Here is a 27,949-nt window from a genome sequence, read left to right as displayed (position 1 = left end):
CCTGTTGCCGAGTTGTGGGTGAACACAGGGCACTCTCTTAAAAACAGCAGCAGCTACCACTGTTCTGCCTCCCCTGTACTATAGGCAAGCTGCTGTTGCCATGGTTGTAGGAATCAATGTGCACCTACACAGATATAAAAAATATGAAAACAAATGTCAGAAATAAATGTAAACACGTAACCTGCCTCTAATTTTGCCAGCAGATTCATACTGAACATCTGTCTCTATGTGGTCCAACCTGTGGGATGACTTGTGCCTGTACCTCTGCTGAGTGAATGAGTGATTGTGTGTGTGTGTGTGTGTGTGTGTGTGTATGTATGTGTGTCTCCACCACTGTGTTTTGCTAGTGTCTAGTTACAGGGATGGGGCCGTGTGCAGGAATGGGCCCCTCTCCCTACCTCGCTGGCAGGCCTGACCCCAGCAGGTCAACGTCCATTACCACATGAAACCTAAATGTCAAGCACGGCCCCCCGCTATAGCCATTTGTCTTTCTCTGTGGGTCAGTTGGCCTGGACACTCACATATCCACGCAAACATGCTCACCTGCTCTTACTTGACCAGGCTGACATGCACAAAAATCCTCCACAACAAGGGAGTGTCCCGTATTGTAATGAGTTCTCCGAAGTATGTATGGTTATTTGTTAATACCAGGAATTAATTTCCTGCTACAAGTTTGATATTATCAGTGCTATTGACGGACTGGATCCAGCTGTTGCCTAACAGTTGTTTAGCTTTATCTTATCTGTGAGTGGACTGACTAACCTTTGGTGTGGATGATGGCCAAAAAGTCAGTAGATGGACACAGAAAGCAGTATACTGCAGATGTGGTGCTTTTTTTGGCTTCAAAGAATACACATGGCAGCTTCTTTTAGAGTGTATTTTTTCTGCTTTTGACAGTTAACCAAACTTTGTGTGCAGGAAACAAAACAAAAAAAAGTCATCCCTTTCTTTTGTCACTAGCTCTTTGATGTAACCTTTTTGTTACAATGTCACATCATGAGAATGATTCATTGACTATTCAAACATTTGTTATCTTGGAGGTGATTAAGCATGGAAAACATCTTGAAAAACTGAATCCCACCTCATTTTTCCACTCACACCTCATGCATTAAGTAATTTTCAGTTCTCTCTCTGGAAAAAAAGCAATTTTCCCCCTCTGTTAAACAACCTCGATCTCTGTATACGTTGATGAGCCCTAGCAGCCATTATCAGAAAGCACGCTGCCCAGCTCCACCGCTTGTTCCCCACATTAGAGAGCAACAGCCATCCATTTTAAAAGATAACAACAGAAAAAGCCTGCGTTTGGGTGTGTGTTATGAAAGCTGTTGTGGAAGCTACAGCGAACATACGCATGCACACATGCACATATATAAACACACGACTTGTTTACAGGAAGCTGTCAGCCATGTGTCCTTATGATAAATAAACAGGGACGCGTCCCCTTTTTAATGATGGCATATACAGGCCTGCACGCTGAATATTGACGGAAAGATTGAAAGCGTTCTCAAGGGCCTTTCCAACATGAGGTATGGCTCTCGCTCTGTATTTTTTCTTTCCTGCCCTTCATTTTCACCCCCCACCCCAACCCCCACCCCCGCTCTCCTTTTATTTATCTTAGACAGCGGCTTGTGCAGGGTTTGTAGACGCGAGAGATGCCATAAACACATTTATCAAGCAGGGCTGCCAATAGGGAAAACATCAGGAGTATGAATGAAAATAATGTGATAATAAATGCAGTGAGAATCGCATAACAATGCGAAAAGAGAGAAATGCAAACTGATTTTCTTTGGGGATACCAGAGGGCATCCTTAAAGTGTAGTGCCAATAGGGAACAGGTCGCTTTTAAGTTTTTCACAAACCTGAAGCACAGTAGCTCATCGCCTGCTAGCAGCGGCAGCTCAGGATACCACAACAACAATGCCACCTGCATTAGCAGTCTGCCCGTGCAGCGCAGAAGATCCCGTGCTCCTCGCTTTGATAAATGTTTCATTGTTTATGCTGTCTCCATCTCTCTTTATTCTCTGTGTCTCCTCCTCTACATCCTACATGTACAGTGGTGAGTGTGTTCAGAGACTGGCAAGCTTTTTACCAAGTGTTGTTTCCACGTTAGTCAAGCGTTTAATGTCTGTCTCAATTGTTGTTCATTGGACTCCCTGGGCTGAGATCACAGGCAGCATTTATTAATTCGCAGGTTCAGGCTCTCAGCTGAGGGACCGCTACCAGCAAGTCCTCCACATGCCTTTCTTTTTTTATGGTTTCTTCTTAAACACTATATGCTGCCCCCTTTTTTGACTATTAGCAATTGACCTACTTTCTGAATCTAAAGTTAGCTGCACTCAACCCAAAGAAAAGGAGTGAGTTGATCGTTTTGCTTGTGAAGGGGGGTCAGGGTGTTATCTGTGCTCCACAAAGACACAGGGTTAATTGATGCATGTTGGTGTCACTGTGCTGATTGCTGGCTTTTTTGCCTCGTTGGCTTTTTTAAGCTGCTGTTTAACCCCATTATCTGATTAGGTATATGTGTGGAGGGTTAGAGAGTATTTTTGTGTGTGTGTGTGTGTTTGTGTGTGTGAGAGAGAGAGAGAGAGAGAGAGAGAGAGAGAGAGAGAGAGAGACCTAGTTGCCCCACAAAGATGAAGAGCTCTCTCTTTACCTAAGGGGGGAGGGGGTTTGACAGTACTGTAGCACCCCCACCCGCCCCCCATTCATTCTATCGAAGCCCCCCCTCACCCGCCTTACCCACATCCCCCCATTGCTGATAAATGTGTTTTTCTTAAAGGAAGGAGGTGGTTGGTTCAGAGGAGTCTCTTTTAATGTAGGTTTTTTTCAGTGTGTGTGTGTGTGTGTGCGCGCGTGTGCACGGCTTGCTAATGCAGCACAGGGCCATGCTGCGGGGCTACAGGCAGGCAGACTCGGAGGCAGGCCCGCAACCTCGACCCCAGCATCATTTGTTTGGACGAGGGCCGTCAGCGCCTGTCGCGCGGCCCATGATGAAGTGTCAGTCGGTAATTGTCCCCGCGAAGCATCCACATCTCAGGGGGTGATGGGGGACGGAGGGAGGATGGGGGAGGCAGGGAGCTGACAGAGAGAGAAATGACACCCTGGGCTCCTCCTATTTTCTCTCTCTCTCTCTCTCTCTCTCTCTCTCTCTAGTTTCTAGCTTTTCTACAGCTGCACCTCATAAGAAGATCTGCTGTGCACTTGGCTCAGACCAGTGGCTCCCAACATGGAGCTTCAACTGGGGCTGAGTGGCAGCATTATGTGTGTTTGTGCATCTACTGTACATTTGTGTGCGTATAAAGTTGCTCAGAGAGTATGTCTTTGCCTCTGTGTTTGCACAAGAGGGCATATGTTTAAACCGAGTGTATTTTCCTTCCTTCTATTATCCATCAACCACTCTTTTGCATTCAGTCTTCCATTTTTTCTTTCTCCTACTCCCCACATCCCAATTATCTCTTGTGCCTTGTACTTGAAATGGGCTATTTATTTTGTTAAGAGTCCTCTTGAAACCTTTTTGGTCAAAACAGTGGCTGCCTCAGCTTGCCGGATCTTCTTGAAATACATATATATGTTTTTCAGCCCTGGTCATTTTGGTAATTAGATTTAGCGCGGGGCTTATATTGATCGAACGATATCTCTATGTAATGAAAAGCTTTTACAGGACGTGGCTATTTATAGTGCGATCCATAATGTGTTGCTGTACGACGGGGGCCCTAATGCACATCGGCCAGGCTCCTGTGCATAAATCGCCAGCGGAGGTATGAAGTCAGAGCCCAATATAAGTAGCTATGTGATGGAGGAGTGGTGGGTCGAAATGACAGATAAGAGGGGAGAAAAGAGAGATGGAGTGGAAGGAGAGATTAAAGAACAGACAAAGGATCAGGTGAAAGAGGGAGGAAGAAGGGGGGAAATATGAAAAACAGCACGGAGGAGAGGGGATCCAACAAGGAGAAGATGAATACCGAAAGGTGGGCAGGGCAGGAAATGGAGATGCGGAAAGAGGTGAAGCAGCCAAGAGAGACGAGGATATGAAGGAAACCACCTTGAGATATGAGTCCTATATTTCCAGTTTCCTCATTCCTCCATAATACCCCCACCACTATCACCACCTCTATGATGATGGGATGGAAACTGTAATGCATGATAGATCAGCGATAGGGTTCCTTATAGAGGAACGAGGGGAGGTGAGGAAGGAAGAATGAATTAAAGAACAAAGACCGGAAAACGTGTCTAAGGAATGAAAGGAAGAAGACTGGATGAAATAAGGGACAAAAGCAAAAGAAGAAGAAGAGTTAAAAAAAATTTTAAAATAACAAACCAGAGGATGGAGACTCCATTATTTCGGCATGTGGGTCCCTATGACACCCCAAGGACAGCAGGTGAATTAGGAGGGGGCAGCTGGGAGGCCTCCAAGTCCTTGTCCCACTGTCTGTATGTCTGTCTGTCTGTGGGTTGGCTGCAGGTGGAACACAGCCTGCCACTCCTGCTGTCTAAATGAGGAGCCCCTCTCCTCTCTCTCTTTCACACACACACACACACACACACACACACACACACACACACACACACACACACACACACACACACACACACACACACACACACTCACTGTATCTATCTCTCTTTCTCTTTAATGGGGCACTGGCCTGGGGCGCTGAACCAGCTCCCTCTGGAGCAACACACACAGCATGCACACACACTGATCAGACATTACAGACACTCCTGGATGCCCTTGCACATGGTGTGATACGCACACACACACACCCACAGAAAGGGAAAGGCAATGGAAACCACAGTCCCCCAAATTATGCCCCAGTCTGTGAGATGATGAATCTGGTTGGTGATTAGTTAGTTGAGAAAGGAGGCGCACTGCTTAGGCTCTCTAATGGGCTATAATTTGGAAGATAACTGTATTGTCCTATCTCTCTTGACATTTAAATCTAATCAGACCCTGCTGGTTAGCACTGTGGTCCAAGACGAGGGAGCCCGGGAGGGATGAAAGGCTGCTGGCGGAGAGGGATTGCCCCATAGTGGGACATTCATCCCTATGGGCTGAAGCTAAGCAATTAGAAAACAAGGCCCAGGCATACACATAATGTCCTGAATTCCTTTTTTATTTATTTTTTGTTTAACTGACGATCAGTTTACAGAGCCTTGAATTCAGTAACAGAATAGCATAGCAACAGAGGCATACAAAGTCTCTTCCCCTTCCACACACACACATGCCCACATCCACACAAACACCACTGGGGAGTCACTCCAAGGCCTCTCCTCTGCTCCTTATTACCACAGATGAGATGCTCAGTTTGATTAACACTTCTCTTTCATCCTCTTCATTAGCAGAGGAAAGCCACTGCCGTAGCCGCGGCCCATGAAAAGGGGGCATGAATTAGAATCCACTTATTCCATAGACTGCCACTAATTCCGCACAATGGCGGTTAATGGCAGGGAGTAATAGGAAAAGGGTGTTTCTAATTGTTTCTTTGGAAGGTGCAGTGCTTGCTGCAGCAGCTGTTTCTGCACAGCAAACCAGGCCACTCAAAGAGCCTGAACAAAGGCCAACGCCGGCGTTGGAGGGCCCGCACGACTCCGTTCGATAGAGCTCGCGAGCAATAAATGCGTGTAGACGAGCCAATTTCCTCTGGCGAAGCGTCTTGCTGAGTGGAGGAGCTGGGCCCCAGTCAATGAGAACCACCTGGTGCTGAGGGAAGTGATTAGGGTTGGCACCACAGTCAGCGAAGAGCTGTTTTGTTAAGGAGGATTGTGATGCTGAGAGGAGGAGGCTGGGGGGGGGGTAACCCGAGTTTGGTTTGTTGGAGAAATATTGACGCACGGTTTCTGTCAAAGCGAGATCTAAGGCACAATGTTGTTTTGTTGATGCTCAATTAGAGGGAATTCTTTTGGTTACAGCATGTGTTTTCGGTTTTGACGCTGGTGCTGATTGCTGAGCGGGTTGGAGCGTGGGACATGCCACAACAGTGGGGTTGTGGGTTCAGCTCCCACACAGACTACACACATACCAACTTAGAAGTCAAAATAGGAAAAAAAAGAAAAAGAAAAGTGGCTCACCATGGAGAAGATGAACACTTTGTCTGCACTGATGGGAATTTTCTTGCAGCCACAAAAAAAGTCTGTAAATGCACAGAGAATGGTGATGATATCTGCGTGGTAAGAGGCTCAGTTGCAGCAGGGCCCACCCGTACTACAAACAGACTCTTTGGATAAAAGCCCCGTCAAATGGCATTCAGTGCATTTCTTACGTACTTACTGTACGTCACTGTAAAATAGTACAATAGTCATCTTGAATGTATTAGTATATATAAGCTGAGCCTGGCTAGGTGACCCCAAACATTTTATTTATATTGATGACTCCAAAACCCCCCTTTGTGAATATATACTTCAAAGGACCTCAATCGGATCAAGAATATCTTCATTGTCCAACTGTGATTACTGTAGAAATGATCTCCTGATCAAAAAATATTCTTGAAGGGATGATTTTTAAGAGTTAAATGGTAATTTCTGTTTATAGGGTCTTATTTTCGTCATTTTGGCCATCCTTTGTCAGTTATAAAACACTGTACTCACCAAAGTAGTTGCAGAAATTCCAACAGTGCTCCAACAGAGTCAGATGGGGCAAGAAACAAGCAGTCCTGGACCTGGAGGTTTGTTTAAGGCTCCATAATCGTCTGACTGCTTGTGTTTCGGCCCCGTCTGACTTCGTTTTAGTGATGTGGCCGCGTTCCCAGATCTCAGCAATTAACTTGGTGAGTACAATGTTATTATTAACCATAGAAATGGCAGCCAAAACCATAAAAATAAGACCCAAGTTGTAATAAACCGGAATTATCCTTTAAATTAAATAAAACACGATTCTGCCGCTCCTCATTTTCTTAGAGACAACCCCCTAGAGCTCCACCTCTGAGCCGAGCCGCTGCACCGCTCATCTGAAAGCTCATTCACTTGGATGTTTATTTAATTTATTTGACCTTTTAATTTAACCACATGTCAGACCCTTCTCTGCTACCTCGGATGGTCACAGTGGGCTCACCCTGTGTGTGTCTGTGTGTGTGTGTGCATGTATGTGTGTGTGTGTGTGTGTGTGTGTGTGTGTATCGTGGTCCAAAGGTTCAGTATTTTTCGTTGAAGAAAAGTGTCGCTGTGTGCGCCTTCCCACAGCAGTTATCATGGTTGAGTGAATGTTGGCCCGCGGAGAGCAGCACTGATCACATTTGACGATGGAAATGCATACCACAGAGGATTGTGTGTGTGTGTGTTTATGTGTTTATGCATGTGTGTGTCTGTGTGTATACAAAGGCAGAGCTATGGCAGGCAGAGCATGGAGGTCATGATAGTCCTTGGTTGTGTGTCTTGCTGGCATTAATCTTTCTGTCTTGCTTTTTTTTCTGCTGAATCTACCGTTATCCTTTATCTTTCTCTCTCCCTGTTTTTGCATCTTGTTGTCCATATTCCACTCCTTCACCTGTTCCTTCCCATTTCCCCCGATCTATGTATAGTCTGTCATTCCCCATATCTTTATTACGGCCTACTTGTCTTCTGCTCTCCTCCTCTCAGCCTCTGCCTAGTGTCCTCATTGTCCCTCTCTCTCTGTTTTCTCTCTGTTTCTCTCTTAATCTCCCTTCATCTCTGTTCATCTCTTCATCCCTCCCCAGTCTGGGTCTTGGCATTTAGGCCTCTAATTGAGCTGGCGTCACTTGAATACTTCATAAAGCAGGAACAGCAGAGAATCCCATCATTGTTTTCTGTGCCCTGCACTCAGAGAGAGTGGGCAGGGCTGCTCTCTATGTTGCAGAGAGAGTTTTAGACAAAGGGATATAGACAGTATAAGCTATTTTATGAATGTGCATTACATGTTTATTTGTATTTTGCGTGTGTGTGTCCATTTTACAATTACCTCTTTGTACCTCAGCTTTATTTACTAGGTTTAGGTTTGTGTTCTCAATTCATCGTTCAAAGAATATACCCATAATGGCCATTATAAACAAATAATCACCTTAATGAATTTCATTAAATACATGTCTGTTGAGCTCAGCAGAGCTGCTTTTCTCTGTTACATATTATGAACTGAATGTATTTAGGTTTCAGACTGTTTCAGACAAAATAATTGGCATTATGATTGCTATTCTCTGGTGTTGAAGCATCTAAATAATTAATAGATTTGTAGAAAAAAGCATTTGCTATTTCTTACATGAGTATTTGATACGATATGATTTAAGCTTACACCCAGTCTGTTAAAGGTCTTTCCTTGGAACAATTCAAGTGACGTGTTTCACATTTTCATCTGCAGATTGGAGGATTTTTCTCAGCTGATACACCACCCCCACCCCCATTCCCAAAAAGTAAAATGAAGCAATAGCGTGCTCCTTTTCCAAAATGTGTTTGACAGCTACTTCAGCTCTCCGCTAACAAATCCCAGCACACATTCGCGCGCGCGCACACACACACACACACACACACACACACACACACACACACACACACACAAAGGCGGACAAATACCTTGGAACAAATCCCTGGCTAGCTGCAGTGTACTGCAGAGGTACTGATCAATCAGGGTGAGGTTGTGTGGTCTCCTTTTTTTTTGATACAGCACATAGTTGTAATCTTCACTTTTCACTCTCTGCCTGCAAGGCCCTGGGGCTGTGTGTGTGTGTGTGAGGGAGAGAGAGAGAGAGAGAGAGAGAGAGAGAGAGAGAGAGAGAGAGAGAGAGAGAGAGAGAGAGGGAAAGAGAGGAAGAGAAAGGGGTATAGTGAGGTTGCTGTACTTGGGACTCTCAATCTTTCAATGAGTTTGCTTTTTCAGGTGAGAGGCAAAGGTGGAAAGAAAGAGTGTGAGTGAGAGAGAAGGCTGGAGAGAGAGAAATGGTCTGAGTTCTCTAGTTGCAAACAGAAAGAGGACCCACTGAAAAATGCCCTACAGGCAACTAATGTAGCTAACACACACACACACACACACACACACACACACACACACACACACACCACACACAGAAAAAAAAATAGATGGAAAAAAATGAAATATGAAACAGTGGCAGCACACATACAATAAGAGACAGAGAGCCTACGTGCATACACTCACTGACATGTACACCAAATTCTGTGTGTGTGTGTGTGTGTGTGTGTGTGTGTGTACACATGTCTTTGTTCTGTCTGGCTGTCCTCTTGGCACGTAAATCATAATGGATCTCATTATCCAGCTGGGCTGGTTTGGTGGGGCCTGTCTGGCGGGAGATGATAGCTGGATGGCTGAGGGGTTGCCACCATACACACACACACACACATACACACATGCACGCTCAGCTTTATCCATGTATGTATGTTATTTAGCTGGCATAGCTACTGTAGGAGCATATACGTTTCATTTTCACTCATATAACATCAGCAGCAGCAGGACAGACAATTACACCCACACACACACACACACACACACACACACACACACACACACACACACACACACACACACACACATACACAAAAGTGTTTGCAGCCCATCCAGACACAATGGACATTAGTGGCTCAGCTTGCTGTCAGACAGAAGGGGAAGTGATGCAGAGCAGAGGGAGGGACAGATGAAAAATGGAACTTATCCTCTTACTCCCTCTCTCTTGTTGTCTCCCCCCTCTCTACCTCCCTCTGTTTTTTTTTTTCTTTCTTTCTTCTTGCCCATCTCGTATCTGTCACTTGTTTGGAGGACACCGGCAGATGCTGGTTTGTCCCTCGAGGTGAGTGGGGCTTGTGCTGCCATCTTTTTCCTCCTTATCACAGCGCAGTCTCCCACATAGGACGCAAGCAAATCATGAATCACCAGTACAGGCCATGCAGAACTCATTGGTTGTACGGCGGGGGAAAAAAAATTGTTGTGTCCCAGTAAATCACGTTTTGTGAGTCTTGTACACAAAGACTTACACACACTGCAGCCATCCGGTATCCGAGCAGTGTTGGCTTTTATGTTGTGAGTACAGGCGGAGCAGTTGGTTGCTCGTAACACGGTTAGGGCCTACACCATTTGTCTGGACATGACCATTACCCAAGCCAATTACTGGCTGGTGTACAGGCGACTTGCCAACAACCTAATGTTTTCCCGTCATGCCTGCCCTACCCCCCCCCCAACCCCAACCCCTCCCTTCACAAACACACACACACACACACACAAGCAGAAAGGGGGTGTGGGGAGTTTGTGTGTGTGTGTGTGTGTGGGGGGGGGTTAGATAGAGAGGAAGGATGGAGGGCCTGGGGCAACATCCCCACCCCACCCGACTGACTGATACAGCTAATAAACTTTCATTTAAGCTAATGTTCTCTTTTTTTTTTCTGTTTTCTCTCCGCCTCCACCCTCTCTTTCCCTCCATATCTTTCTCTCCTTGCTCCCTATTTTTACACTGTTCTTTTTCACTCTCTTCCTCTCCTAAGCTCTCTCTCTATATATATATTTTCCTGTCCGTGCGCCAGAAGAAGGGCTCATCCGAGCAATCGATGCGGGCAGTCCACCAGCCGGAAGCCCAGTTGGCCGAACAGCACACCACTCAATCAGTCTGAACAGCAACACAAAAGGGCTGCTGGCGATCCAACAGAGGTAGACACCCTCACTATATACAGCAGTAGATCCTGAACTGAACTCATTTTATGAATCATACACACGCCGCGCAACACCAGTGATACACTGAGTTTTATATATGAAAACAAAGCCGACCGACTCAACAACAACACATCAAAGATTCAAACTCATTTTTAAAATAGCACAAACTGGCCTAGCGCTTTGGCTCACGTCTCCTCGCCCCTGCCAACCCTTCTATCTTTGAATACTCTAGGTGCTATGCTAATTAAACTTTCAGACAAATCAACTGCAATGTTTTTTTCTTCTGTTTTTAGAGCAACTGAATGGGCTTTGTCTGAGACCACATTTGGCTCAGTGTGTACACGTGTGGTTTTCTCTGCGCTGGTTACCGTGTCAGTATGTGTTGACAGTGGACATGCTCCGTACAACCGCACTGCTCACTGTTGCTGTATGTACTTTGACAATTTGGCTTCAAGGGTGTGTGCAGCAGATGCAATATTGCAATTGTGCGTTTGTGTCTCTGCAGTGACTGAATTCTAGGTTTTATGTGGGGATTTCAATGCATTATGTATCTTTTATGATAATAATAATATATATGGCGCTTGTGCATGTTCACATTGGCTGTATGTGTTAATGTGTTTTTAAGTGTGTGGGGGTAGTGGTTTTTGGCTTTGTTTCAATATCAGTTAAACAGGGAAAGTGTGTTTGAGGCTTAACCTTATTCGTCCCCAAAAGTAGTTTTTAGGGCTGGAGTTAACAATTTCATGGTTGATGTTAGAAATGAATGAATTACAACAGTGATGTCTTCAAATTAGTTGTTTTGTACGGAAGCCGAGAATGGCCATGGATTATTTTTTTTATGCACTGTTATCTTGTGATAACGACTTATTATCTTGTTATCTCGATATAACAAAGTTTGTTTTCTCGTGATAACAAATTCATTATTTTGTTATCTCGATATAACAAGGATCGTTTTCTCGTGATACAAGAGCTGCCACGAACGGCTTCCGTAGCCACTGGCTGTAGCTGTAGCCTACCGGTAAGTTACACTTTGCGTTAGTTTGTTTACTTGACTGGAAGCCGTTCGTGGCTTTGTTATATCGAGATAACGAAATAAATTAATTCGTTATAACGAGAAAACAATCTTTGTTATATCAAGATAACAAGATAATAAGTCGTTATCACAAGATAAAAGTGCATAAAAAAAAGAAAAATCCATGGGCGTTCTCGGCTTCTGTAGTTTTGTTCAACCACCAGTCCAAAACCCAAATGGCAATCAATTTACAAAAATATATCAATCGGCAAATTTGAACATCGAAACAACAAAATAGGTGAATCGATTATCAAAACTGTTCTTGATCAATTTAGCCTATTAATCAAACAATTGTTCCAGCACTATTGTCATACTTTTTGCAGCATGGTACATGCAGGAGACAATACATCAAAGTGAAATGTGTTGCTCTCTGGCTACACACCAATTACACCAGTCAGACACTGTACACCAGTTAGTTTTTACCGGTGTAACACCTTAAAGGCTAATCTTTGCCATTTTTTGCCGCATTAACATAAATTCAGGCAGAGAGTAGACGGTAGATGGACAACACCTTCAAGAAAAACAGTCCAACGGAATGGCACAAAAAAACCACGCATCAGATATGTTGCTATGGTGATGTTTACAAAGAATTGAATAATTACATTATATACAATCATTTTTTGTCTATAATTTGGTGTAATTTATATTATTAGCCTTACGCTTGTCCATTTTAAGCTACGTAAAGTCCGGCTGTAAATTCCAACAAAAAGTTATATATTTTTTTCCCTTCCATTGCCCTAACTCACTGGCCTCACGTAACTTTACTATCCTGCTCTCATCCACTAATATGATATCCAGATTGCCGTCTACCGTCTGCCTGAATCCATGTGAATGCGGCATTAAAGGTCACCATTTCACCATTTTTGTCAAAAGGGGAGCTTAAACAAAATTAACATTGATTTCCCACCTCAACCTGATAATAATTGGTTCCTTGTTTAAAATGTGCTATAGAATGTCTTAACAACATGCTGAGCCCAACTAATGGAAATAATCTCTTCATGTGCCACAAGTCAGGATCCATTAAGACAAATTAGGCCTCAATGAACAGTGGACCGCAGTGAATCAGGGTCGTCAGATGACATGGACAGTCAGAAGGAGAAATCCCTCTGCATATGTTGTCAGGAACGAGTGGCCTCAGCGTGGCTGATAAGTACGCTGTCTGGCTCTCTCCTGTCAAGGACCTTTTGCTAGCTTTTGATACGTGAAAGGAGTGTTTGATCTGCTGAGTGCGCAACAGCCTGAAGTAGAATTGCCTCGTTTCCCTCCTTTACCCACTGACTCGCATGCAAACACAGGCCCCCGTCACTCCATACACTCTTTTTCTCTCACTGTCCTCTGATTTGCTTTTGATGCTGAAATTAAGCAAAGAGAAGTGTCACCCATCCTTCCAGAGAAGAGACTAGCTGAGCCAGATTTTGGTGATATGAGCAGGCTTCCAATCACTCCCCCACCCTGAATCCATATAGGTTTGCTAATCCTTCCTTCCAGAGGTGTAGGGTCCTATATGCTCTGTTGCTGGAGTTGTGCTACAGTAGGCGAGGCAGACAGTCTTAGTATTTTTTAATAAGACAGCAATAACAATAAATCCTACAGGCTAATCACCCACTCGCCACTCTTCTTCTCTGCCCCCCAAACCCGGAGTGATGCAGCATTACCCTGCTGCCGCCTTCAATTACACCATTCATCATGCGTCTTATCTGGCCGCCGGTTTGATTGAGTGTGCAATGGGAGGCGTCGCAAACCCTGCATTCTCTACACCGTGTCTGTGTGTGTTTGTGTGTGTGTGTGTGTGTGTGTGTGTGTGTGTGTGTGTGTGTGTGTGTGTGTGTGTGTGTGTGTGTGTTGGGGGTGTTGACAGGAATAGAAAACTGCATTCGGGGGGATATGGGCATGTGGCGGAGGGTGTAAATGGGATGTGTGTAGAGGGGGTGAGTGTGTGTGTGTGTGTGTGTGTGTGTGTGTGTGTGTGTGTGTGTGTGTGTGTGTGTGTGTGTGTGTGTACACACGCACACGCGCGAATGCCAGATCTACAGGAGTGTATAAATCAAACCAGATGATCGTCCTCCACTCTGATCCGCTCTGTCTCAGCAAGCACATTTCTCTTTTTTTCCCCCTCCTACTGTCCCTGTACTTCCTTCCTCCCGTCTTTCTCCTCCTCCTCCTCCTCCTTGTCTTCTTCTTCTTCTCTGGAACAGATTTGTCTGGGGGCCCCTGTCTAATCTCCAGCAGGGCCGGGTGTTGGGAGACGGGCGACAAATTTTAATAAGCAACTGGGCGCTGTAATTTAGCAGCCTGGGAGGGAGATTAGGCTGATTGATGCTGGGCTCGCCTAATGGTCCAGCCTACGGCTCCCGGCCCAAATTGGTGGTAATGAAAGTTTTGTGCAAATTGAGATGGAGGAAAATAAGGCATCCTCTCATCTTCCCTCACTCTCTCTATCTTCATTCATTCTTTGTATTCCTCTCTCTGTTTCTGTCCTCCTGTTCATTTCCTCCTCCGCTCTCTCAATCTTTTCGACAAGGTGTGTCCATTTCTCTGTCTCCCTCCATCACGTCCGCTCTCTTTCCTCCCCTCTTTCTTTTCTTTATCTATTTCACTTTCTCTCTTTCAGGCTGTCCCTCATTTTCTCATCATTGTTCATGCTCTCTTGCCTCTCCATCTCTCTCTTCCTTTTTCATGCCCACCGCTTGCTCTGCCTCTTTACCAAAATCAATTTGTCTCTCATCTGCTGTCTCTCCCTTTTTTTTCTTCTCTCTTTCACTGTTTTATAGTTTTTCTCAGCCACTTGTGAGCCAGTTTCTGCCCCTACTTAACTCCATCTAGTAGGTTATTTACTTTTACTCACACCCTCGTGTGCTCCCTCCCTGGCCATGCCTGTAGGAGAGGTGTGTGTGTGTGTGTGTGTGTGTTGGTGTGTAAATGGGTAGGGAGGTGTTGTCTGAGTCGCTCCTGTGTTGTCAGGACAAATTCATCCAGATCTGCAGAGAGATGGGACGACAAGGCTGATGACCACCTTCTTGTATTCCTCTGTCTGTTTCTCTGTGTGTGTCTCCCCTGTTTTTTCTCTTCATTCCACCAAATCACTTTCAGCTGGCCTGCCACTCCGACAGGCTCCGTCTGCCACATATTATTAGGCCGCAGAGACTTCCAGACCACTTTTCAGGGTATGGCGAATGCATTTCGGTGTCCAGCACCTTGTCCCACTGGCAAACTCTGTATTATAGTTATACCAAGCAAATCCCAGTTTAGTTATAGTTATTTTGCTAGTTAGCTCTATGAGGTTTGAGTTTAAGTTTGTTATAGAAAAATACATTGCTCCTCCTTCCTGCAACAGCAGTTTGCTCTGAATAAACAAAAGAATAACAATGATAGCTTCTATAGCATCAAGACAAAGTGCTACAAACAGAAACTTTATAAACATGAAATTGAGGTAAGACGACATTGCATCACAAAAAACATATTGAGGCAATAAGTGCTCCGCAACAAAGATGTCAAAATAAAATAAATGTAGATTTCTGCCTGTGTGGGTGTACGAGTTTGTATGAGGCACAGGAAACTGAGGTTTCATAAGTGATGCATGCGCAAACAAGTGTCCTTACTGAGTATCCAACCTCCTCCGACTACCACTCGCTTAAGAGCGAAAGGGACAGAAACAGAGAAGAAAAAAAAAAATGCAGGGAGGGGAAGAGTGTCCTTGGGGAAAAAAACAGGAGGCAGCTAGTAGCGCAGGGGGTTGGCAGCACTAATCCAGCGATAATAGAAGACCACAGTACTGTATTTTACATTTGATATTCCAATTGTTATAAAGTCCCCTGAGAATGGATGTAATTGCGTAAATTCCCATGGGACTTCTGGCCCTGTATAAGTTCAGCTTACGATGTGTGTATGCATATACTGTATAATAGTGAGTGTGTGTGTGTACATGAATGTGTGCATTTTGGCTCATCCATGCAGTCACATATTTTCCTGTTCGCATGCGTGTGGGAGTGGGTGTGTATGTGTGTTAGCCAGCTATCCAGCTCACATTCCCCAACAAGAGAGCGACTGTCTTCCGGCACTTTTTCTGTCCCCCCTTTTAACTCCCACACAGCTCTCTACTTGTGATATTTTCTTTTTTAAAAGACGCCGCTGCCGAACTTGTCCTCCTCCTCCCTCGCTGCCACATTGAGTTATGCACTGATCTATCATTAATAGCTTCATTAGCATTTTTCTCCCTCTGAGGTGCTTGTGTATATAGTTCAAACTACAGCACGGATGCTCACATCATTAAACAAGAGAACATCCTGAATTCTCTCTATGACAAAAGCGGAGGTGGGTAGGAGGAGGTAATAACACCAATACACTTGGAGAGTTCCCAACATAAAGAGTGTGCACAGTCCCCAAATAAGCATTCGCTCCTCTGTTCCCCTTCAAGGCCTCCTGTAAACTGTGTTTCCTAACTCATATTGCACAACCAGTGTCCTTTTGCAATATCCTGGACAAATGTGAACAAGAATTCCAAACTCAATCTGCACTCCAAGCAAAGGCTAGAGAGAAAACTAGCGAAGCAACCAGTTTGATGCACAACAGTAACGATGTAGCAGAGACGGGTAGCTCAGCCCCGTAAATGAGTGGCAACCGCCTGTGAAGTTTATCTTGGCAAGAGGCAGCCCTTGTTGATTGCTCACCAAAGTCTGTGGTTGGGATCCCGGACAACACAATATAATCTTCCTCCCCGAGTCCCGACAACTGCCTAAATGCAGTGTGGTGGTGTGGGTAATTCCAGATTGGATGTGGCCTCTCTCCACAGGAGCTGTTAAGGCTTTGTAAGGTTCACACTCGGCTGGCCAAAGTGGTTTGTTAGAGTTGATTGTTTATTTTTCCCGGGGAGAGAGAGAGAGAGGTTTGTACGTATGAGATGGATGACGGAAACACAGAATGTGGCTTGGACCATAAACTCGTGGGAATTCTTAGTTCCTGGTTTCCTTTTTACAGTTGTAGCTTGTTTAAAATGTCCAGTGGTCAGGCGTGCAGTAATTTGGCACTGTTCAGTACGTTGCACAAGTGTTGATGCAAGCCAATACGCCTAGCTTTTCTTGGAGAGGCAGTAAGACAGGGCCATTTTAATAAATAAGCCCTTGGGACACCAGGAACAATGGATAATGCTTGGCTGCTCTTTCTACTATTTTCTCTCATGCCTTTGCCTCACTGGATTTGATTTCAGCACAGTTTGTTTGAAGGTTTTTTAAAGATATGGTGTGATCACTTTGATTGTCTACCTCCCATGATACAGGCTAGTGGAGGGGCAATAATGCAGGAGAAACCAAGAGCGTATGAATAGCCTCTGTTTTCGGAATGCTCTCCTCCCACCTCATAGTTTTATGGTGGCTGATGCTGTGAGATATTAAACGGGCTGACGGAGCGCTTTGATATTCCTCTTCATATGATCGTGGGATATGCCTGATAGTATGGGCTGCAGGGGAGGGGGATATTTGTCTGTTCCTCTGGATGGTTGCTTATATGTGAAGCAGGGAAGGGGGGAATGGGGGCTATATGGCGGAGGAGGGAAGTAGCAGGGCGAGGTGCTGATGGGAAAGAGACGAATGGCGTGCCAGTGTCAGAAGTGGTCATGTGCTGAGGAAAGAGTAGGGGAGAATGAGAGGGAGGATGGAAGGAGGGCTTGACTGATTAACCTGTTTACCTCCCTGAAAATGCTCCGGGCGCCATTCTGATTAAAGTTCAGTCTTTCATCTATCATCGCCATGGCCGGCTTGAACCTTCAGAGCTGCCGATACCAAACACTGTCAAAACGATCGGGCCTCCAACCTGAGCCACCATCACACCCTCCAACAACAACCCTAATACTTCAGACCAGTGGCTTCATTTGCATCTCATCCTTCCCTGTCAGCTCTTGGCTTGTCAGGAACCTACCCCCTTATGGTTCTATTCTTTTCTCGAGTTTCTACGTATGTCTGTCTTTATCTTCTCCTCCCACTCTGCTTCTAAGCTTCTTGCTCTCAAGACTCACTGGGAACGGCGCTTGTGTGTCTCAGCCTGTTTCCTCCTGTGATACGCTTTCCCAACTCAAGGCTTTTAGCACCTCCAGCATAATACGATTACACCCGTTTGGGGACGCGATATTGTCAACGGCTTTCTAAAAATATCCCTTCAGTCCAGTCGCAGTAGCACTGTGAGTGGACTGAATGCGGCGACGGGCAGAGGCAGTGCTGCACACAATGTTCTGGCCACTCAAGCACAAATGTTAGCCCTTTAAAAGCTTTTTGCACTGTCATAGACCCAGTGTGTGTGAGGACGGCCAGATGGGAAAGTAGAAGACAGGGGTTGGCAATTAGGTCTGGCCATGGACCATAGGGGTTAGTGAAGGTAACACAGGTGCAGTGGAGATGCAGACCTGACTTCTTGAAAGAGGCTGTCCTCCGAGAAAAACAACATCAGTTGTTTCCGCAAATGTTGGCCTCTTCAATTTCAGTCTGTTCTCTCCAGTGTTGATCTTATTAGATCTCTGTTCTCCCCACTTCTCTGCGATGGGTGGCAGAAAATTAGGTCAGTGCTGTGTTTGATCATGCTTTCACCCGTTCCCAGGGAGCCATTCCAACCATTTTATTTTAAAATGCTTCTTTGTTTTTCTGCTCATTCTCTGTCTCTTTCTCTAATCCTCTCTCACTTTATCTTCCACGTCTTTCCTCCTGCCAGGGAAAGTTGACTGAAAACACATGGGCATCGGCTTGCCTAGTCATGCCTCAACACACGATCCCCGTTGTCAGTCAGTCTTTCACTAAAGTTATGCTTCTTGGTCTGTGTGTTTCCAAAATGCCAAGGTTGACATGGAATACATTTGTTTGGCACTTTTGCAGTTTGTAGTACAAGAAATGAATTTGTTGTCCGTATTTACTATAGATATGAGTGGCAGGATGCTGTATCGAGTTGCCTGATACATAGGAATATCTTAATATCAAAGTAGGTAGTATATATGTTGCTGTTTTCAATGTGAATATGACAGTGAAGATGGTGCAATTCAGATTTGTTTTAGAATTGGCTTTGTTTTGTTCCATCCTGAGCTGATGAGGGCATATGTGCACATCTGTGTACACAAGATTAGTTTAGGGAGTGCTTTTATTGGTCTACATGGACCCTAACCCTGGGGGCAACAGGAAAGGTTTAGGTGATTTCACTTCAGCGCAGACAGCTTATATGGTGTTACAGCAGCCTGTGATGGACTGATTTAATCCTACTGATGGTGCTCATAAGACACAGGAAAAGAGATAGACCTGCATGCGCGTGCACACAAGTGGCGTCACCCTTCAGTCATACATGTGGACATAACAGAAATTGTGTGTGTGTGTGTGTGTGTGTGTGTGTGAAAAAGAGGGGTCAGCAGGGCTAACACAGTCCCCTGGCTGTTCTCAAGGTTAATGTGGGACTGACAGCGGCTGCTATTAGCGGCCTTCAGATGGTTTCCACCCCCATATGCGGAGCTGATTCATCCCGGTGGCAGCAGTGCATTAAGATGTAACAGCTTCACTCCCAAGTGTCACTCACCCCTTTAGACAGGGCCTACATCATAATTTTACATTTCCTATTAACTCCTATTGTCTACGCTCAACCAGGATGGTCCATTAAAGGGATAGGTGCTACCGTTACCAGCTCATTCTCACGCGTCACTCAACTCTTCCTATATGTCATTATTTCATGTCGTCCCATTGTCTGTTAATTGAAATACCACAGACATTGTCTATATGGTCCATTAAAGGGACAGGAGCCTTGTTCCTAAGTGTCACCACTGCTTTAGGTGCTATCTCATTAATTTTCATAGTCTGTGTTTGACTTACACGTGCACAGTGAGGTGGGGCTGAGGAGAGGAAAAAAACACCATCAAGCAGAAATGCACGCTGGCATGTTGAAGATCACCCAAACCATCGAAACCTCATTTACATTTTAATTCAAAGACATTAAGCAGATGCTCGTACCAAGTGCAGGTTGATGTTTAGTGTCTTGCTCAAGGACGCTTAGGTGAGGAAGGTTGCACAGTTAAATGAAAACAGTCGGATAAAGGCATTTTCTGTTTTTAGTCGCATTTTGTTTTTAGTTGCTATGACAGTCCCAGTGTAGTGTTTTTTTGTGCTTCCATTATATCTAATGACCAAAGTGGAAGCTTTGCACAGATTGGCGTGCAGCTTTATTGGAAAAGACTGGGAAAAACAACTACATTGCAATTGGAAATGGCAGCAGAGAGCAGAGATGCACCCAACATTTGAGAAGAAAAAATCCTCTACCGTCTCTAAATGTATCATTTCTTAAAAGTAGATTATCATTGGTAATTTATAGATACTGAAGAGAACAAATTATGTGCAGAGGTTTGTCTTAGAAATGTAGCCGATTCCCAAATTACCAGCACTAAGTATTTAAATGTTGTAAAGGATCATGATAAGCAAGACTGGCAGAGGTCGGGGTGGGGGGGGTGCGCATGGGTCCATATGAAGAGTGATGATGTTGTTGACTCACTGTCGGCCGGATGCCAATCAATCAATTAACCAATCAATAGTCATCTGGTGAGCGCCTAAGGACACCGGAGAAAATCTCCCAGAAACACTCGAATCAATTACTTTTCGCCTCAGCCACAGACTCACACACACACACATGTCCGCGCACACACACACACACGCACGCACACACACACACACACACACACACACACACACACACACATACACACTTTCATTGATACAGTTATATATTTATACTTATGCAGTCTTACATATTGAAGTCACTGCCTCCCCCTTTTCCACATGCCCAAACTTCCAGGCATCAGATTGCAGTGCCATGGGAAAAAGAAAAATGAGTAAATTCTGTCTTCCCCCTCATTCCTCATCCCTCATCCCCTTTCCTCCTCCTCCTCCTCCTCCTCCTCCTCTCTCCCTCCCTCCCCTAATGGAAAGCAGCATTCCCTGGCTGCCGTCAGCAGCTATAGCCAGCTACACTATAACACAGTTAATAGATAGGCTTGGCAGCTTATGGAGCCCATGCATTTTTAAATGTGAGTTTTATGACTCCTGGCGAACAGGCAAGAGAAGAGAGGCAGGAATATGCTTGATATTTGTATCACGATAGTGTGTGCCTGAGAGTGTGTCTGTATGGGAAAGAGGGAAAATGAAGCAGCAGACAGGATGAGTATCACAACCTTGTTCTCTCTTACTTTCGCTCCATTTTCACTTTATTTCTTTCAAATTATATCCGTCTCTTGCCTTCTTAATTAAAGACTAATGGTAATGCACACAGATGCACACATCTATAAGGTCATTCTGGTCATAAACCCTGTTACTAAGCAGGATGTCCATGTATATTTATAAGCCAAATCCAGCTGTTGTTTTTACACTTTATTTTGCATGCTTCCAGATGTCAGATGGATTTATGTGTTTACATACAGTATATATATACAGTATGCATATTTTTAATCTCGCAGCTTTGGTATTTGTACAATGACGTTTGGGAATCGTCAGGCAACTCAATCTCACACACATCCACCACACGATGTATTTTAGCTTATTCGCGTGTGTCCTAGAGAGGTCATAGCATGATAACAACCACTTGGTAGTATTCATCTGTGGCTGCCCTGACCCATAAACCCCTGCCTCCTCTCCACTGTTTCATATAAACACAAATACACACACACGCAGCTGGCAGTTGGCAGTTTTTTCATTTTCTCATATGAACTACAGTATCCGGAGAGTCCAATCCAGACATTGTCCAAAGTTGCCGTTTTACACATGAAGCACACAGCTGTCTGTGTCTGACGAGTTCTCAGCTACCTGAAAAATTTTCTTTGGGTGAGGGTTGGGGCCTGACGCAAAAAGTAATCACCCTCAGATGTCTGTATTCTTCCGGTGTCGCACAAGTTGCATGATAGAAACATCATCAAACGCGCCTACTCACTCGCTCTGCGCAACCTACTTTATTCACACATGCTCAATTGGACATTGCACAGACTCGAGCTGCACTAGGGGGCTGGCAGGGTAGAGTCTGCTTAATGTTCGGTCCAGCTGATTCAGACGTTTGAGTTCTTATATACAGCTCCTCCAGGTAATGTCTAGATAAGTTCAGGGTTGCAGTGCATGTGTGAAAGGGACATACTGCTCCTGTTGGCCTGCTTCTCTTGCTGATGGCACTGGTCAGGAGCTATGGAAATGTGCATTTTTCCCTCCAGGGGGAAGAATGACATGCAGCGTGAAGCGTAGTTTGCTCAGGGCCATTAAATGCAGAGGATACCACAACAGGCAGCAGCGCTGGGTGATGCTGTCATCTGACATGTCCACACTAGTGGCTAGCTGATGATCACATACCGCAGCACCGAGCTGTCATGTATCCTATATTGATATGTGGGGAGACACATTACTGACAGCTGAATTACTGCAGTCTGCTGATCCTGGCCAGTTTTATAGTTGATATGTTGTCACTCGCATCTGCAAGTACCAGTGAGAAGTGATCTCTGGGCACTACGGCTTTGACCCTCAAAGTATAACAATGTTTGTGATGCAGAGTTTATTAAAAGTGACTGAGTGTGCTGGCTGAAGGCTTTATATGTAAAATGTATTGTGAGGCCTATGAGATAGATACAAAGGTATTAACTAGTATGTAGAAAATAACACTGCTGATGTATAAGAAATATAAAACTGTAATGGAGTAATGCTCTTATTCTTTTCCCACGGCATAGTGTTTATTAACTGATTCCATTTGAGTGTAGGGATAATAGGAAATCTACCTGGTTGTTGTTATTGTTTCACTGCTGCTCATGTATTTTTGTGTATTTTTGTGTATTTTTCACAATATATGTCACACAGTGTCACATAGGTATCTGTCCATGGCGTCTTTAGAGCCCCTGATTTGCTATCGTAAGGTATGAGCTGCGTTATCCCTGGTCTACCTTTCCCTACTAGAGCCTTTGACTTACTTTGTCACTGTCAGTGTGAAAACCAATTGAAACCCTATGAATATGCAGATATACACACAGTTTCAAACACACCACGGTAGATCATTCAAGTAATTGAATTTAGCCTTCTGTAAACAAGATGCTAACAAGCCCTCTGGAAATACAGTGACATTTAGGCTGTTTTTGCTGGCTTTTTACTTCACACACACACACACACACACACACACACACACACACACACACACACACACACACACACACACACACACACACACACACAAACACACACACACCGTGCTTAATACTGACATATTCACAGTTCTACAATCAAAGGTGCAGCACACACAGAATCCTGTGTAAACCCACGGCTGCACAGAACACACATCTACACACAGAACACACATCTACACACACACACAGACAGAAGAAATACAGACACTAATGCACTTCCACTAAGCCTATATACTCAGATTTGCTTACACCTTCATAAACCATTAGTTGTCCTTTTGAATTATAAAGTTCTCTGTTTTGTGACACTACATTTTGTAATATACTTAAAAGAAATACTGGTATTGAGCTGCCTGGAGGAGCCACAGACTGTCCCCTTTTAAGAGGGCACGCCCGCTCTGAGGACCAGATCTTGTTTGATCCTCCAGTGGGCGAGTGGCGGCATAAACAGGAAGGGGCCCTGTGCTTTAGTGCGTCATTAGCTCTCGTGTCATTGGATCTTCTGTGTTGAAATGTGCTGAAGTGTTTCGCATAACATTGTTAGCCTGATATCCTGGATAGGTACACGAAGGTGACACAGCCTTATAGGCAGGCACACACACAAAGGCACATGTTGAAGTGGTGATCACACACACACGCTCAGTCGATTTGTGTGTGCTGGCTGAAGGAAAAATGAAACGTCCTCTTGAGCCAGCTGTGTTCTGTTCCCTTATGAGAATAGAGAGTGATGTAAATGTCTTGGTAAAGGCATCTATGTTTATGCTTATGGAATATGACAGTTTAAGTGTTTTGACTGTAAATATCCTGTGTGTGTGTGTGTGTGTGTGTGTGTGTGTGTGTGTGTCAGCGGGTGGGGTGTGTTGAGTCTGTTGGAGTCCTACTCAGAAATATGGCCTTCATTTGTGCCGGGCCTCTCCCGCTAACTGGAACAGGGTTGGAGGTGGACTGAGGGAGCCACCCCACTCCTACACACACACACACACACACACACACACACACACACACACACACACACACACACACACACACACACAAGCTAATGTATGTGCTTATCCATGGGTTTGGACACACTCCCCCCTCTCTTGTAGAAAATGGTGTATTGTATTCTAACCAGCCAACAGACAAGTGGACTCTCTACCTTTTACAATTATAACTAACTCAGTCTCCCATCTACAAATGGCCTCCACTAACATTGAAATGAACAGTGGAGATTGTCCTTCAGTTACATACTGTACTGTACATGCTGCACTTGGTTCTTTTTTTTAATGAAAAAATCACAACATACTGGTTCTATATATTATAGGCGCAAAAAATGACAAACAGGGCACAAGGCAAAAGTACTAGGCAAATCGACTGAGTTAGGACAAGAAAAAAGTGAAGCGAACAGATATCAACAAAAATTGTTTAAAAAATGTTTTATTACTATATTCTGACATTTCATAACCAAATGATGAATCAAGAAATGAATCTGCAAATTAATCAATCATGAAAAAAAAGAAAATAACAGGTTAGTTGCAGCCCTACGTGATAAAAAACTAGGTATTATCATAATAGCAAGCTCATAGGTCATATCTAGACCATTGTCATATTGAGGGATTATTAAGCACTATTCTTATATTTGTGTAGTATTTAATTTGGTCAGTATTGTTCTGCTCTGTGTTTGTCTTATCTCAACACATTGGCTCCTTCACTTCAGAGTGAACATGAGTCTTTTTCTTTTGATACCATAAATAGTTGTCCCCATGTTCTCTGTTCCTTTTTGAGAAAAAACAGATGAATCTACAGTGCTGTTTTTGTTTTCTAGAACAAATCCAAGTAACCTTTATAGCCTGAAGTTTTGTCAGATAAAGTGTGAAAGGAGGTAAGTGAAAGAGCTGAGGAAACAAGGGATTGCCAGGACAGTACCAGAGGGCTGGTGAGGCAGCAGTGAACGAGTGGAAGCAGCGTGTAACTGTTGGGAAAGAATAACATGCACTACAGACCCCAGACCGCAGGAGGCATGACTCCCTCACCGCTAGGAAACCTCAGGGCTTTCTGCTCCATGTTCTGTTTGCTCTCACTTTGCTTTAGTCTCCATGGACCTTCTGTGCGTGCTCCTCTCCCAGATTTAGCAATGCTATATTGCTTTCTCCTGCTTACTTTATTGTTTCCTTTGGAGTTTTTTGCTGCGTCCTCTTACAGCACATTTCTTTCCCTGTATCTCTATTGCTCACTTCCTATGTCCCCCAATCCAGAGCATATTTAGCCATTAACTCCCCCTCTGCTATGGACTCTTACCCCCACCCCCACCACCACCACCACCACCACCACCGGCCCTCTCACTTGGCTCCCTTCCCTCTTTTCTTCCCGGCTCTCTCCCTCTAACCTCTCCACTCTCTTCATATTTCATATTAAGCAATCCTTTCCATGGAGCCAGCTGTGTAAACAATGGGGACCGGCCCTCCATGTTTTCTCTGAGTGAGAGAAAAATGCCGGAAAAACCTGGACACGAGGAGCTCGCTGCACGCCGTCCTCACCGATGATCTATGGCCCTTTGTCTCTCCGACCTCCTTTGAGCACGAGTGGGACTTTGTGGGCTGAGTGTTGGTTTTTATGCATGTGTGAGGCTGAGTGTTGAGTGTACGGGGCAGTGTGTTTATGCGGGTGTGGGAGCTTTCTGTTACCATAGCCCCCCTGCAAATATTGACCGAGCTGAATTGTTACAGTGAGTAGCTCAAAAGCAAACAGATATGCCAGGAGTTTTGTCACCAACTGCATTCTGAACAGAAATAATTTGGATTGCTTGCGTAATCTTCCCAAGACCGCCCCTCTACTTCCCTCGATTCGTGGTTCTTAAGTTGTGATATTCATCAAGAGAAAGTCACATGTCCGACCCATATTTCACAGAAGCACTGGCCCATGCTACTCTTCTATCTATAGGTCTATAATTTTTCTACCTATACTGTCAGCAGCCTATTTTTAGACAGACGTTCGTAGAAGCTGCTGATGTTTCTGGGATTTAACTGTCTTCACCTGATACTCTTTATTTAAAGGGCGGGTTGGCATGCGACTTCAGTCGTAGGTTTTATTGACTGTGGTTGATACAGTTAGTGTGTGAGTGTGTGTGGGTGTGCATCTGTCATGGTTTGGCCGTGAAAGTGTTCTTATGGGTATATATGCATGCATGCATGCAGGTGGGCAGATGGTCCAGTTCTGCACGGACAGCCACAGTAGTGCTCATTATGTGTGAAAGAAGCTACCATCTTACCCTGACACACACACACACACACACACACACACATATAGGGCTCATCCCTGGGTTTATTTTTTGCAGGTGCTGGCATTTGAGATAATTAAAGGCTGACCTTTCTGAGGTGAGGCAGAAATGTCACCCAGCCTGCTTCACTGACAAGTGGATTCACCCCACAGGGGGCCTTGGCCAAACGGCTGACGATTCTCACTGCCCTGGATGTGCACTTAACACCCTTTAGCCTTCTTGCACCACACTTACTGGCTGTCATTGAGAAGTAGCTCCCACCTCCTGCTCTCTCACCCACAATGCTTCAGCTGGCTATGATTCTGACCACATCGAAGCTACGCAGGTGGAAGGAGCACTGAGGTGGAATTATGGAAGTAAGGGTCAGTTTGTTGGGAGAAGTGTAAACTCTTATATTTCACTTATGTATCCGTAAGGGATTAAGAAAGAATCCAACATACAGTCTCATCTTTGTTCTAAAATAATGCTGTAGAGATAAAGTGAATTGCAGCACAGTAGATAATGTTGTGGAATATTTTACTAAGAGCTAGAGTGGGTGACTTAGAGTAAAGCTGTAGCCATTTGGCTTGGTGGTTTAGACAGAAGTAATTAAGTTATTCACTTCACCAAAGCCAAGTGACTGTATTTCAGTTAATGCATCACAGTTTTTGCATGGAGAAGTGCATGGAAAATCTGTTTGCGTTTATATCTGTGTGCTGTTATTTCGTGGTGAATAACAACAGACCATGTATCGCTACACTTTTGTGCCATTTTAACATTTTTATTAGACATTTTGTTGTGCTGTTGAATGATCAGAAGAACTCATAACTGTATGACCTAGTTAACTGATACATCAGGATAGCTAAGCACTTGTTTATGTGGTCCAAAACAAATAAAAAAGGCTGATTATAGATTTTTACCCGAATAACAAACATAACTTTTGGATATCCTGGATTTCCTGTTTGGCTGTATAGTTTGGAAATTCTTCCAGCTATCGTCTGTTTTAATACATCATCTTTTAGTAAGAAGGTAATCCAAAGTAAGGTAGTGCAAACTATTAGTGACCTTCCCTGACTCACACAATTTCTCTCTATCCTTGCGTGACCCTTTCTGGCACACCACTCAGTTGGAGTCCTGTGTTAGTGAAAGTGTCTCTCCCTTCCTCCAACCCCCACCCACCATCACCCACGCCCCCGCATGTGTGGTCTACTTTTTATGCAAAACCCATCCCATCTGAGCCAGTAATGTACAGTAAATGCAGTGTACTGTAAGACACTCCCCCAGGGCAATAAGATGACATGCAAATGTGGTTCAGGACATGACTTGGGCACACATTAATAAGCACATGCACACATACAAGCTGCATGCGTGACCGCACACAACGGCCATGAGCTCAGACACTTGTTGATATACACATACGTTTCATCGCTGCACACACAACAATATACACACACGCTCCTAAATGTGCAGTATGTACACACTCATGCGTGCACAAAAGCGCATTCGCTCCTGCAATGTCACATTTTACTTCTGACGTATACATCCACCCACACTGCTGTCTTCATAAAAATTTCAGTGCATCGTGCTTGAGCGACTTCCATTATGTGTAACACTGCAAAGCCATACAGGCTGGAGTCGGAGCCCACTCTGTGCCGTTAAAGACCGACATACACTCTGAACATGCAGCCTGTGGAGAGGTTTTTTTACAAATCCATGTGGGTTTTATGTTTAGGCCATTATATAGAAATTCTTAGTCCCCCTGTCTTTAAACCATAAATGGTGAAATACTATGTCACCACGGGGGAAACACGAAAGACTGTTAGATGTGTAACTGTATATGAAGCAGCATGTCTGTCATTTGAAACAGCAGGTGCAACACATTGGCAATATTCA

General features: G+C 44.5%; 2 protein-coding genes across 6 annotated transcripts in view; one reads left to right on the top strand and one right to left on the bottom strand.

Moving 5' to 3' along the window:
* The window catches only part of raraa (retinoic acid receptor, alpha a), a 136,331-nt gene that overhangs the window by 28,224 nt on the left and 80,158 nt on the right, over positions 1 to 27,949 (top strand). For 2 of the 5 annotated variants that reach the window (XM_051418802.1, XM_051418799.1), the window contains one exon: positions 10,432 to 10,594. The exons of the other annotated variants lie outside the window; for them this stretch is intronic. The gene's annotated coding sequence lies outside the window, so the exon portion shown is untranslated. The remainder of the gene's footprint in view (positions 1 to 10,431; positions 10,595 to 27,949) is intronic. 5 annotated transcript variants of the gene reach the window in all.
* The window catches only part of lrrc3ca (leucine rich repeat containing 3Ca), a 148,694-nt gene that overhangs the window by 95,449 nt on the left and 25,296 nt on the right, over positions 1 to 27,949 (bottom strand). The window lies entirely within an intron of this gene.

This window comes from Dicentrarchus labrax, unplaced genomic scaffold (assembly GCF_905237075.1).
Source record: "Dicentrarchus labrax unplaced genomic scaffold, dlabrax2021, whole genome shotgun sequence".
Taxonomy (NCBI): domain Eukaryota; kingdom Metazoa; phylum Chordata; class Actinopteri; family Moronidae; genus Dicentrarchus; species Dicentrarchus labrax.
Note: the sequence above shows the minus strand (reverse complement) of the source record. Positions and strands in the feature narration are given on the sequence as shown.